The sequence below is a fragment of the Schistocerca nitens genome, chromosome 3, assembly GCF_023898315.1.
Source record: "Schistocerca nitens isolate TAMUIC-IGC-003100 chromosome 3, iqSchNite1.1, whole genome shotgun sequence".
Lineage (NCBI taxonomy): Eukaryota > Metazoa > Arthropoda > Insecta > Orthoptera > Acrididae > Schistocerca > Schistocerca nitens.
Genome location: NC_064616.1, coordinates 416,076,484 through 416,091,542, shown reverse-complemented (window position 1 = coordinate 416,091,542; position 15,059 = coordinate 416,076,484).

The following is a 15,059-nucleotide window of genomic DNA, read 5'->3' as shown; positions in this document are numbered from 1 at the left end:
GTTCGTGTTAAAGTACTAAAGCATAAAGTTAATGACTACTCTCAGGAAACTGGAAATAGAATAATAGGAGAGGTAGGTGTGACAAATGGATAAGATGGTGAAACAATGACCTGTACCATGTTTAGTGACAGATCTGTTTGCGAAATAATATAGATGAGAACAGTGGATATGATGTTTGTAGGTTGATGTTAAATTTATGGCATCTCGAGAAAAGATTGATGACATTATTAGTGCCAAAGTTGTGCAAGTGGAATGTATAGGACTTTATGAAAGTGAGTCACTAAGAGTGACGTTAAAGGAACATGTAATAAGTACTTTCCGATAGAACTGGTTTAAGGAGGGACTATGTATTCAGATTCGAAGTAAAATGGCATAGTCCATCTAAACTGACACCACATATTATCCCTGTCGTAAAATGGGAAGTGGTGGACAAAGAAATCAAGTGTGTGTTCAACTGGAATATCACTGAAAGGTCACAGAGTCAATATTGTAGTCTATTAGTACTGATCTTAAAGAAAGATGGACCTCCAAGAATAACACTGGCTGTGAGAGCAATAAACAAAATTATTAACAAATGGACGGACCAGAAATATTAGAGGAGCTGGCTCAAAAGTTTAATAACATTCAGGCTGTAACTAGTAATGATCTGATGGGCAGTTTCTGGGGAGACCAGTGGCTGAAGATTTTGTTCACATGAGTTGGTGTTATCATTCTAATGTGGTACCCTTTGGACTAAATATTTCTGTATCAACTTTTATCACAATGTTAGATGGTGTACCAGGTGAGGATTACTTTCGAAAGTGACATGTTGCATGGATGATGTGCTGATTATGGCAGATGGTTTGAAAGAACATAACAAAGTTTTGGATCAAACGTTGAGTACTTTTCTGAAAAAAAAATCAAAGTTAAGGTTAAAAAAATCGGAATTTGGACGAAAAAAATACAATTTTGGAACATATCACTTCAGCATATGGTATTAGGTTAAAAACTGAAAAAAATACAAGCAATTAAGGAGGCAGCAGAATCCAGAAACAACAAACTGTTTACAGCTTTCATTGGATTAAGTAAATTTTATAGAAAATTTGCAAATGCTCAATCTATGAATGCACAGACGTTATGGGAATTTACTAAAAAAAGATCCCTTAGTTTTTAACAGAACAATATAAACAAGAATTATTGGCAATAAAAAAACCTTTGTGTGAAACACTAATGCTAGCTCATCCAGATTTCTCCAAAAACATGAACATTTCTATAGATAGTTCGGAATATAGACCTCCAGCCAAAATGTTCCAGGTAATAAGGAACTCCAGTGGATGTGAATGAAATACAATTAATTTCATAAGTAGAATAATGAATTTTTGGGAGACTTTAGCCATTGTAAGGTTATTTGATAAATTCATAAATTATTTTCTGGGCAGAAAGGTTACAGTTTACACAGATCATAACGATCTGTCAGTTTTGCAAGACTGTAAGTTGACTCATGGTCGACTTACAAGGTGGAGTGTACTGACACAAGAGTATACTTTTAAAATTAATTACCAACCTGGAAAATAACAATTTTTGCTACCTGCACTATCTCATATACCAATTGGTATGGATAAAGTTATCGTTGAAAATAACAGTGTTAAAAATATTTCATTTGAAAGCTATGTGAAGAGATTCTTAAAAAGAATGGAGAGAGAACAGAATGATGATGTTCTAAGAACAGTTACGACAAAATTGTGCATGGCAAACAAGGTTAAATTGCAGAAGTATTACAAAATTAAGGACAGGTTTTGTTCTGTAGGGCAATCAAGAAAAAGTGATTGGAAAACATGTCTACTGGGACATGTCATTGAGAATTTTGTACAGGACATTCCTCTTGTTTGTGGCCATTATGATCTCAAAAAGTGTACAAATTGTTGGAAACAAGTATATTTAATAACATGGTAAAGAGGGTGTGGTAATTATTGGAGAAATGTGAATTGTACACGAAAGCTAAAGACTAAAATCACCAATGGAAGGACTTATATATAAAATTACCACGAATTCCGTTTTAGAAGTTGTTGGTGTGGACTTCTAAGGATGTTTTCTGACAATAGTGTGTTACTAGCTTTGGATGTTGTTTTTAAGTATTTAATACTGTATCCTTTGAGAAACAATACAGGAAAGGATTACTGTAAAAATGTTGGAAAGCTACGAAATATCCTTAGTGATAATGGGCCACAATTTTGTGTCAAAAGTATGGCAGTATACGTTAAAATAAGTACAGATAATACCTCTCTCTCTATCCCTCACTCTCATTCTAACTCTCTCTGTCTCTGAGTATATATACACTCCTGGAAATTGAAATAAGAACACCGTGAATTCATTGTCCCAGGAAGGGGAAACTTTATTGACACATTCCTGGGGTCAGATACATCACATGATCACACTGACAGAACCACAGGCACATAGACACAGGCAACAGAGCATGCACAATGTCGGCACTAGTACAGTGTATATCCACCTTTCGCAGCAATGCAGGCTGCTATTCACCCATGGAGACGATCGTAGAGATGCTGGATGTAGTCCTGTGGAACGGCTTGCCATGCCATTTCCACCTGGCGCCTCAGTTGGACCAGCGTTCGTGCTGGACGTGCAGACTGCGTGAGACGACGCTTCATCCAGTCCCAAACATGCTCAATGGGGGACAGATCCGGAGATCTTGCTGGCCAGGGTAGTTGACTTACACCTTCTAGAGCACGTTGGGTGGCACGGGATACATGCGGACGTGCATTGTCCTGTTGGAACAGCAAGTTCCCTTGCCGGTCTAGGAATGGTAGAACGATGGGTTCGATGACGGTTTGGATGTACCGTGCACTATTCAGTGTCCCCTCGACGATCACCAGTGGTGTACGGCCAGTGTAGGAGATCGCTCCCCACACCATGATGCCGGGTGTTGGCCCTGTGTGCCTCGGTCGTATGCAGTCCTGATTGTGGCGCTCACCTGCACGGCGCTAAACACGCATACGACCATCATTGGCACCAAGGCAGAAGCGACTCTCATCGCTGAAGACGACACGTCTCCATTCGTCCCTCCATTCACGCCTGTCGCGACACCACTGGAGGCGGGCTGCACGATGTTGGGGCGTGAGCGGAAGACGGCCTAACGGTGTGCGGGACCGTAGCCCAGCTTCATGGAGACGGTTGCGAATGGTCCTCGCCGATACCCCAGGAGCAACAGTGTCCCTAATTTGCTGGGAAGTGGCGGTGCGGTCCCCTACGGCACTGCGTAGGATCCTACGGTCTTGGCGTGCATCCGTGCGTCGCTGCGGTCCGGTCCCAGGTCGACGGGCACGTGCACCTTCCGCCGACCACTGGCGACAACATCGATGTACTGTGGAGACCTCACGCCCCACGTGTTGAGCAATACGGCGGTACGTCCACCCGGCCTCCCGCATGCCCACTATACGCCCTCGCTCAAAGTCCGTCACCTGCACATACGGTTCACGTCCACGCTGTCGCGGCATGCTACCAGTGTTAAAGACTGCGATGGAGCTCCGTATGCCACGGCAAACTGGCTGACACTGACGGCGGCGGTGCACAAATGCTGCGCAGGTAGCGCCATTCGACGGCCAACACCGCGGTTCCTGGTGTGTCCGCTGTGCCGTGCGTGTGATCATTGCATGTACAGCCCTCTCGCAGTGTCCGGAGCAAGTATGGTGGGTCTGACACACCGGTGTCAATGTGTTCTATTTTCCATTTCCAGGAGTGTATTATATGTATCTAATATTTGTGTTCTTTGTTGTATCTTACACATAAAAAACTCTATGAGAGCTATGAAATATGGATGAGACATACCATGGCATGAAACACCTGTAAATCAATAGAAGACTCAGTGAACAGCCACGAAAGATATAACCCACAAATATGCCGCAGAGGTGTCGTGAGTTGTAAATCAAAAAGATTTCATTGTTTCAAATGTATATCAAAATGAAATCTTACTAACGGTAAATTAAATTTGTATTGCAATGCAAGGAGCCAAAACTATTTATAATTAAATATTTATGGGTTTGTAATTTCAGCATTAGGGAGGAACTGGTATTGAGAACATAATAGCAGGAATGAAAAATGTGACAGTCAAATAACGCTATAGTAGGATTGGAAGTAGCTTTGTTTTTCTTATTTTTAAAATTTTCTAAATGTTTCTGAAAATCCAAGAAAAATGAAAAAAATTATACATTTTTTATTGGAGGATGTATGGAGTTTCTGCCACATTTCTGGCCCACATTACATTTTCATTTAACTTCTCCTTGTCATCAATCACACAAGAACATTCATTAGAACGAATGTAGCATTGAGTTGTGCTGCAGAAAACTTCAGAGCATGAGAATGCGTGTGCTAGCGATGACTGTATAGGCTGTTGTTCTGACTAGATAGCCAGAAATCACATACTGATCCTGGGGCGAAGCAGTACAATGTTGTTTGTTCATATTTATTATTTGAGCACAGCTATAGAACATTTTAAGTTGGTCGTTAATGGTGGAAGACGATGAATTAACCGGAAGTGTGCAGTGAATAAGCAGATGCCAAACTGTTGCTGTAACTCACTATGAGTCTTCCATAGGGTACAAGGAAGGCAGTACACATTGGGACAGTCAAATGAAATCCGATGACGATAATTATCCGTTGCAGTTAAAAGTGCCTCATAAAACGTTTGTGTGAATAACACCTCACTAGAAGTCTTATATCAGGCACGAACAAAGACAACACGCTTTTTGGACAGTACAGTGTAACGAATTACCGAGAACCATTTATCGTTTTGAATAGTGTCTCGCTGAATGGTCTTGTGAAGTTTTGAAATCTTGCACTACTGGAAATCCTTAAACTGTGTCCTACTGCCGTGCTCTGGACATAGGTAGCTTCTGTGGAATATGATGTAATAAATGAACATAATCAGGGTCTTACTTGCCGTTCTGATTAAACGTTAATCAATAGAAATCAAGTGGCATCCTATTTTCTGATAACTTCTTTTCGTAGTACTGGATTTTCTCCCACACAGCTACTTCAGTGTAGCACAGTTTGTTGTTCGCACATCGAATTGGCTAAATGGTTCAAATGGCTCTGAGCACTATGGGACTCAACTGCTGAGGTCATTAGTCCCCTAGAACTTAGAACTAGTTAAACCTAACTAACCTAAGGACATCACAAACATCCATGCCCGAGGCAGGATTCGAACCTGCGACCGTAGCGGTCTTGCGGTTCCAGACTGCAGCGCCTTTAACCGCACGGCCACTTCGGCCGGCGCACATCGAATTCTTCACCATGTGGAGAAGAAGCCCATCAGGACGAGATCTGCGAGATAACTTTAGAAAATGCGAGGTAAAGAGACCAGAGTTAAGTGACTCTAGGGGAGTGAAAAGATGTACCCTCATAATCTGTAGAATTTCTGCAAGGTGGATAGGGCTTTTTATGAAACGCACCACGTAACAGATAGGAAGGTGAACATTATAACAATAATCTACAGTCACCGTTCTTCTATTTTTCAATATTACAACACATACCTTTGGACGTACCTGCAAAATTAGATCACTGTAAAGCATGTACTACATATGTATGACATTATAAACATTGAGCTGCGTCAAAACGAAACTGCAGACGAAGTTCATAGGAGTTAAAGCTGAAATATGCATACGAATATGTGTAAAAAGTGTTAAACGTGTGTGAACTATGTGCGACATGTGCGTACATGGGTGAAATGGCGAGTAAAAATCTTCCCCTAAATCACTGGATCGATCTCAATCAAATTTAGCACATCTATTACATACTGTCTGGAAAGAAATGGTATGGGGGTAAGAATGACTAAACTCCTATGGGGTTGTGGGTGAAGGGCAGAGAAGGGTGGGACAGAAGGAGATGGCGATACTGAGAGGGGGAAGAGGGAGATGGACACAGATAGGGTGGAGGAAGTAATTGAGAGAGAGAAGGGGAAATAGAGCTGGATGGAGGAATGGGGATGGGGAGATGGAGAGAGCAGGAGGGCGGAGGACATCGACAGAGAAAGAAAATAGAAGGCAATTGATAAAGGGAGGGGAAGAGGATATGGACAGGGAGAGGGAGGAGTATGAGATGGACTTAGAGAATGGGGAGTAAGCTATGGACAAAGAAGGTGTGGAGGAGAGTGACAGGGAAGGGGAGGAGGAGATGGACAGAGAGAATGGGGAGGAAAAGCTATAAAGAGAGAGACTACGGAGGAGATGGACTAATGCAAGACTGGAATAAATACTTACCCAGGTAATGCCATGTACTCTGCTAGTTGAATATAAATTTAGATGTTAGTAAGTCTTTTTTTAAAGTATTTTCCTGAAATGTAGCCTTGTATGGAAGCTGAATATTGACGACAAACAGTGCAGACAAGGTGACAACAAAAATGACAATGGAAACTTTCGTAATGGAGAGTGGGAGAGGGAAGACCTTCACGGCACTACTTTACCATAAGAAGCGCTAGCCTTCAAAACACGTCCTGAGGCATCAATGAATAGATGATCTGGTAATGGAGGTAAGTGTTGGCGCCAAATATTCTGGAGATCACTCAAGGCTTAAATATTGTAAACAGTGTACAATCTAGTATGCAAAGATGAATCAAACGAATCCTCCATTGAAACTTCCTGGCAGATTAAAACTGTGTGCCCGACCGAGACCCGAACTCTGGACCTTTGCCTTTCGCGGGCAAGTGCTCTACCAACTGAGCAACCGAAGCACGACTCACACCCGGTACTCACAGATTTACTTCTGCCAGTACCTCGTCTCCTACCTTCCAAACTTTACAGAAGCTCTTCTGCGAAACTTGCAGAACTAGCACTCCTGAAAGAAAGGATATTGCGGAGACATGGCTTAGCCACAGCCTGGGGGATGTTTCCAGAATGAGATTTTCACTCTGCAGCGGAGTGTGCGCTGATATGAAACTTCCTGGCGGATTAAAACTGTGTGACCGACCGAGACTCGAACTCGGGAGCTTTGCCTTTCGCGGGCAAGTGCTCTACCAACTGAGCTACCGAAGCACGACTCACGCCCGGTACTCACAGCTTTACTTCTGCCAGTACCTCGTCTCCTACCTTCCAAACTTTACAGAAGCTCTCCTGCGAACCTTGCAGAACTAGCACTCCTGAAAGAAAGGATTTTGCGGAGACATGGCTTAGCCACAGCCTGGGGGATGTTTCCAGAATGAGATTTTCACTCTGCAGCGGAGTGTGCGCTGATATGAAACTTCCTGGCAGATTAAACCTGTGTGCCCGACCGAGACTCGAACTCGGGACCTTTGCCTTTCGCGGGCAAGTGCTCTACCAACTGAGCTACCGAAGCACGACTCACGCCCGGTACTCACAGCTTTACTTATGCCAGTACCTCGTCTCCTACCTTCCAAATATTACAGAAGCCCTCCTGCGAACCTTGCAGAACTAGCACTCCTGAAAGAAAGGATATTGCGGAGACATGGCTTAGCCACAGCCTGGGGGATGTTTCCAGAATGAGATTCTCACTCTACAGCGGAGTGTGCGCTGATATGAAACTTCCTGGCAGATTAAAACTGTGAGCCCGACCGAGACTCGAACTCGGGACCTTTGTCTTTCGCGGGCAAGTGCTCTACCAACTGAGCTACCGAAGCACGACTCAGGCCCGGTACTCACAGCTTTACTTCTGCCAGTACCTCGTCTCCTACCTTCCAAACTTTACAGAAGCTCTCCTGCGAACCTTGCAGAACGAGCACTCCTAGCGGGCCGCGGTGGTCTAGCGGTTCTGGCGCTGTAGTCCGGAACCGCGGGACTGCTACGGTCGCAGGTTCGAATCCTGCCTCGGGAATGGGTGTGGTTATGTCCTTAGGTTATTTAGGTTTAGGTAGTTCTAAGTTCTAGGGGACTTATGACCTAAGATGTTGAGTCCCATAGTGCTCAGAGCAATTTGAACTAGCACTCCTGAAAGAAAGGATATTGCGGAGACATGGCTTAGCCACAGCCTGGGGGATGTTTCCAGAATGAGATTTTCACTCTGCAGCGGAGTGTGCGCTGATAAGAAACTTCCTGGCAGATTAAAACTGTGTGCCCGACAGAGACTCGAACTCGGGACCTTTGCCTTTCGCGGGCAAGTGCACTACCAACTGAGCTACCGAAGCACGACTCACGCCCGGTACTCACAGCTTTACTTCTGCCAGTACCTCGTCTCCTACCTTCCAAACTTTACAGAAGCTCTCCTGCGAACCTTGCAGAACTAGCACTCCTGAAAGAAAGGATATTGCGGAGACATGGTTTAGCCACAGCCTGGGGGATGTTTCCAGAATGAGATTTTCACTCTGCAGCGGAGTGTGCGCTGATATGAAACTTCCTGGCAGATTAAACCTGTGTGCCCGACCGAGACTCGAACTCGGGACCTTTGCCTTTCGCGGGCAAGTGCTCTACCAACTGAGCTACCGAAGCACGACTCACGCCCGGCAAAGGTCCCACGTTCGAGTCTCCGTCGGGCACACAATTTTAATCCGCCAGGAAGTTTCATATCAGCGCACACTCCGCTGCAGAGTGAAAATCTCATTCTGGAAACATCCCCCAGGCTGTGGCTAAGCCATGTCTCCGCAATATCCTTTCTTTCAGGAGTGCTAGTTCTGCAAGGTTCGCAGGAAAGCTTCTGTAAAGTTTGGAAGGTAGGAGACGAGGTACTGGCAGAAGTAAAGCTGTGAGTACCGGACGTGAGTCGTGCTTCGGTAGCTCAGTTGGTAGAGCACTTGCCCGCGAAAGGCAAAGGTCCAGAGTTCGAGTCTCGGTCGAGCACACAGGTTTAATCTGCGAGGAAGTTTAATATCAGCGCACACTCCGCTGCAGAGTGAAAATCTCATTCTGGAAACATCCCCCAGGCTGTGGCTAAGCCATGTCTCCGCAATATCCTTTCTTTCAGGAGTGCTAGTTCTGCAAGGTTCGCAGGAGAGCTTCTGTAAAGTTTGGTAGGTAGGAGACGAGGTACTAGCAGAAGTAAAGCTGTGAGTACCGGGCGTGAGTCGTGCTTCGGTAGCTCAGTTGGACAGTCTGCCTTCGGCAGGGACACACTGCGGACCGTGTTGCCTGCCTGCCGCGCTGTGGTGCGCGCGCCTCTTTATTTACGCCGGAGCAGCTTCGCGTGTGCGGTGTTGTGAGTCTAGAACGAGATGGCACACTCGTACAGAAAAACGACTTTGAAGTTCAGTTTTGCGAACGACTATACACGACCAAAGGCACACGAGATTGAACGTTTCTTCAGAGACGAGGTAAAAATCGATCCACAGGAAATCGTGGGACTCAATTTATTACTCGTTTCAAGCGTCGTCTACGTCCAGCTTGTTGACGAGGCTGCTTGCGAAAGACTTCTACTACGATCACCGAACGGGTATTGTTTCTGTCATGCCGACGGGAATGTTGGTGCGGTTACAGTCGATCACGCGGGAATGGGGATCCGCACTATACGAGTCTTCGAACTTCCGTTTGAGGTCCCGTCTGAACTTGTTACCGACGCCTTTCGACCATACGGTACAGTTCTATCCCATGTGGCCGAAAAATGGACGAGTTTTACCCCGTTTTAAATGGGGTGAGACAAATACGGATAGAACTGCCTAAGCACGTCCCCTCTTATTTGTACATAGGAGGTTGTCGAGCGATTATAATGTATGATGGGCAACCTCGCACTTGCTCGGGGTGCGGGAAAGAAGGTCACGTCCGCTCGGAATGCCTCCAGCGACGTTTAGTGCAAACTCCACGGGATGACGTTCAAGCGCCACAACAGCCGACTGTCTTACCGTTGACCTTTGTGGAAGCCCTGAGAGGCGACGTGAGGGAGATTTCCGATGGGCACCAGCAGCTGCCCCCTATAGAGAACATAGACACCAACGGACTGGAACTCCGACCACCGGTTCCACCACAGCAGACACAGGACACCACACAAGAGATGCAGCTGACGGACGCTCCAGGCTCATCCGTGGTGGCTGCCAGTGCTCCCACCGAGAGCGTGATAGGCCAGGACCAAGACGGAGGATACGCAACCCAAACAGCCGATGCGGAAGCAAGGCAACGAAAACAGCGTTCGCCGAAGAGAAGAAAGAAGCGTCGACTGACTTCTGCTGACGATAGCCATAGTCCCGAGGGGACAGTGGACGACAACGACAGTATCGACCTGAGACCAGTGGATTCAACAGATACCGAGATGACGATGCAGGAACTACACAGCGATGATTACTTGAACTCTCCTTCTGGTGACCGGAAGGCGGAAGTGGAGATGACAACTGTCCAACATCAGAGCGATGACAACCTTACCTTCCATCCTTCGACCAGTTCCGGAAATATGCTGGGGGACTGGGCGCAAGAAATGGACCAACAGCAACAGGATGAAAATACGAACGCGACGATTGAGGATAGTCCTGGCCAGAGGCCGGGAGGGGTCGGGAAATGTTGACCAACTTAGTGTGTTGAGGAACGCCGGGGGTGCAGATGGACGCTTAATGACACCGCCCTACAACTGATGAACACAAGCCAGGCGTACCGCATTGCCACGATAAACATTAATGGCATACGGACACCGCTTAAAATTCAGATGCTGAAAGATATGTTACGCGCTGCGGACGTGGATATTGTACTCCTACAAGAAGTGCGTTTCACATCGCCGCCAGAGTTCTACGGTTACGAGGCACATTATTCAGTGCACGATGAAAGTGGATGCGGTGTGGCGATTCTCACCAGGGAAGGAATAGGAGTGGAGGACGTCAGGTCTCTCCCTTCGGCACGTGGCATAGCGATCACTGTCGACGGCGTTCGTTTCATCAATTTATACGCGCCATCTGGCTCCACAAAACGAAGAGAATGGGCGACTTTTTACACCGAAGAGATAGCACCTTTGTTCGTTGGACGCTTTGATAACTATATAGTGGGCGGCGACTTTAATTGTGTCGTCGACAAAAAGGACCAAGTACCTCATTATGTGCCATGCATGGAACTGCGTGCGTTGATTACCGAAATGGCGCTTCTAGATACCTGGGAACTGCAGCATGGTGACAGACCGGGTTATACGTTTGTCACGGGACACTCGGCGAGTAGACTTGATAGAGTGTATGTGACACGAGCTCTACGGACGACGATACCGGATGCCGAAATCTGGCCAGCGGCTTTTACGGATCATATGGCGTACGTCTGTACGATTTCACTAACGCGTCAGAAGATATGGCGGAGTAAAGGTCACTGGAAAATGAATTGTGCACTTTTACGTGACACTGAATGTCACCGGTCGATAGAGGCGGCCTGGGAGACCTGCGTTCGCCGCCAACGAGCATACACCTCGGTTCTCCAGTGGTGGATTAAATGCGCAAAACCAACGTTACGGAGAACGTTGATACGATACGGGCAGGACAAATCGCAGTGGAACCGCACGACGGCTGATTTTTATTTTACAGCCCTGAGGGAGCTGATGACCCAACAACCATCGCCGGAAAGGCACACGGCCATGTGCAGGATAAAAGCCAAGTTATTACAGCTGACGAGACTAAGAATGGAAGGGATAATGGTCCGGGCGAGATCGGCGGACACAGTTGCTGCCGAAACCCCCTCCATGCACCAAGTGGTACGTGAACGCCAACGACGACGCAGGACATTGATCCGGGAACTAATCTCTGAAACTGGCCAGCAAGTTGTGCACCAGCGTGATATTGCGCATGTGTTTACCGACTATTTCCGCCAGTTATATGGACCTGTACATGTGAACCACGAGACACTACATGATGTCATCTCGGAAATGCCAGATAGAGGACCACCACTGGATGCAGAGACTTTCATCACAGCGATAACAGAGGACGAGCTGACAGACGCAATTGCCAGGGGGGCTCCGAACAAGTCCCCAGGACAGGACGGCTTCCCAATTGAATTTTACCGCGCCTTTGCATACCTCATGGGACGGACCTGGATTCAGATGTACAACGAACTCCTGTTACCGCAGACTGAGATACCTGCCGAATTCACGGAGGGTATCATCATACCAATACCCAAACCACGCGGTGGCAGAAATCCAGGACATTATAGACCACTCACTCTCTTGAACTGCGACTATAAGATTTTCGCGCGCATCCTTGGCGCTCGCCTACGGTCTTCACTTTCTGATAGACTCCTCATAGATCAAACTTGCCTCGGCGGTAAGAGTAACGTACATACGGCGCTCGGTGACTACCGAGGTATCATCGCATTAGCAGCGGCATGCCGAGTGCGTGGAGCACTCTTCGCTATTGACTTAGATCATGCGTTCGACAGAGTGGATCACACCTTTTTGCATGCGGTGATGGGCAGATTGGGAATCCCACAGGCCTTCATCCTAGTGATCATGCGACTGTTACACGGCGTACGATCAAAGGTCTTGGTGAATGGGCGGGGCACTGACTACATTGTTATTTCAAGGTCAGTTCGTCAAGGTTGCCCCCTTTTGATATTTTTGTATGCAATGGCTTTGGAACCCTGTCTATATGGTCTCCGAAGACGGTTGGAGGGAGTGCCGTTGCCACAACTGACCTTTCATTGCCGTGCTTATGCTGACGATGTGATGCTGGTGGCACGGACAGGCGAAGAAGTACGTACGGCGTTGGCATGGATCCAGCGATACGGGATGGCGGCAGGAAGCGTGCTTAATCTACAAAAATCACGCTGCATGAATGTCGGTCGAGGATTACAACCGGGGGAGGAAGGCCCGCTCATCTTACTTAAGACCATAAAATGTCTAGGTATTACGTTCCACACCGATGTGCAGCGGACAGCAGCGGATAACTACCGACGCATATTGAAGCTGATGCGGACAATGGTGCTGTTACAGAAATTAAGAGCGTTGGATATGATTCAGAGGGTGACCTTTGTTAACGTATACCTAGCACCGAGACTCACTCACGTAGCGCATGTCCTGCCTTTAACGGGCACCATGGCATCACGGATATAAGCAACTTTCGGAACCTACGTGAGTGTGGGACACCTGTTTAAGATCCGATACACAACGCTTACGCTACCACTTGGAGAGGGTGGACTTGGTCTAGTGAACGTATATGAAAAGGTACGGGCGTTATTCGTCAGTACGATTTTCCGACAGTGGCGCGGTCAATTTCGCAATATCTCGGGTGCGTTGGCCGATGTACTAGCGCCCACTTCAATGCTGCCCCCAGTCGATGTGGGCCATATTTCACCGAAGCTGTCACATTTCAAGTTTTTTTTTTTTTTTTTTTTTTTTTTTTTTTTTTTTTTTTTTTTTTTTTTTTTTTGGAGCTTAGCTATGTCAGAGATTCCTTCCCAACAACACGACTACCGACGACGCGAGACGTATACCAACTCTTACTGCGCCGGTGCCCCAGGAATACCGTGGAAAAGAAGTACCCAGACAAGAACTGGCTACAGATATGGCGCGTTATACGGAACGTTTACCTCCCAACGTCGGTACGCTCAACATGGTATGTGGTGGTAAATAGGAAGTTCGCAACGAATCAACGGCGGCACGCGATTCATTTGGCAGACACTCCACTATGTTTAGGCTGCGCAACAGTGGACACTGATGGACGTCGTTTAGCATGTAGTGGGACGGCTCCAGTGTGGCACTTGGCACAACAGATATTGGCGTTCCTGTTACGCTCCGCCCCTCACACAATTTCATCAGACACACTTTTTTTCCCCCAATAATCTTATTTCCCGGTCCAAAAAACCAATGCAGTGACATGGGTGCGGGGAATGGCTCAAATGGCTCTGAGCACTATGGGACTCAACTGCTGAGGTCATAAGTCCCCTAGAACTTAGAACTACTTAAACCTAACTAACCTAAGGACAACACACACATCCATGCCCGAGGCAGGATTCGAACCTGCGACCGTAGCGGTCGCGCGGTTCCAGACTGTAGCGCCAGAACCGCTCGGCCACCAGCGGTCGGCGGTGCGGGGAATGGTGGTGGGCTACGTGTATAACGAATCGGAAAAGGACAAAATTGATTTTTGGCATTTTCTCCTGGATGGACACACGAAGCTGCAACAGCATAAGAAATATAGGCAACACTTCGCTAATTACTTGCGACTTACATTTACCGACCCGCCGGCCAGATGGGGTGTGACGGGTGAGAGATGAGATAGACGAAGAAGCCGAGATAGACATCGATCACACTTACGGACCCTTAGTTAATTTCGAGAAGACGACCCAGTCTTACACCAACGTCTGGAGAACGTCGATAGATGGCTCTCTTGCTCTATCGAACGTCGGGTCGTGAGCAGGTGTCGCCCCCGACACGAATTTCATTTCATTGCTACAGGAGCATGTTTCTTTTGTATTTGTACTATCCGCAATGTCTTCATGTCTTTCATTTGGGCATTTTCAGTTTTATTCATTTCCTTAATTAATTAATTTTCTCATTAGCCACTATTTGTCAACATATGGACTTTGTAGACACTATTTATGCGATAGTACAACAAAATGTATGTCAGCAAAGGTGGTAAGCCTGACATTGGATAAAAAAAATGGAGGAAAAAAAAGTTGGTAGAGCACTTGCCCGCGAAAGAAAAAAAAAAGAAGAAAGGAAAAAGTTGGTAGAGCACTTGCCCGCGAAAGGCAAAGGTCCCGAGTTCGAGTCTCGGTCGGGCACACAGTTTTAATCTGCCAGGAAGTTTCAGGGGGTATGTTAAAAAAAAAAAGTTGGTAGAGCACTTGCCCGCGAAAGGCAAAGGTCCCGAGTTCGAGTCTCGGTCGGGCACACAGTTTTAATCTGCCAGGAAGTTTCATATCAGCGCACACTCCGCTGCAGAGTGAAAATCTCATTCTGGAATCTTCCATTAATTATATTACTGAAACATACGCAAGAGTGTGGTTACTTCGTGTTCTCCAACATGACCTATGCAACTTCTGTTATGCCTTTGTCACGATGCTTCTTTCATTCTTAGAACTGAAAACAGAAATTCCTATGTCCGTCTACCAGCTATGCACCTGGCTACAGGTCGATCTCACGTATATTTCCATCTCATTACACTCAAAATCATGTCTTCTGCTCGAGACTGTTCTCTGATTCTTACCTTTCCTTTTCCTTTTATTGTGACT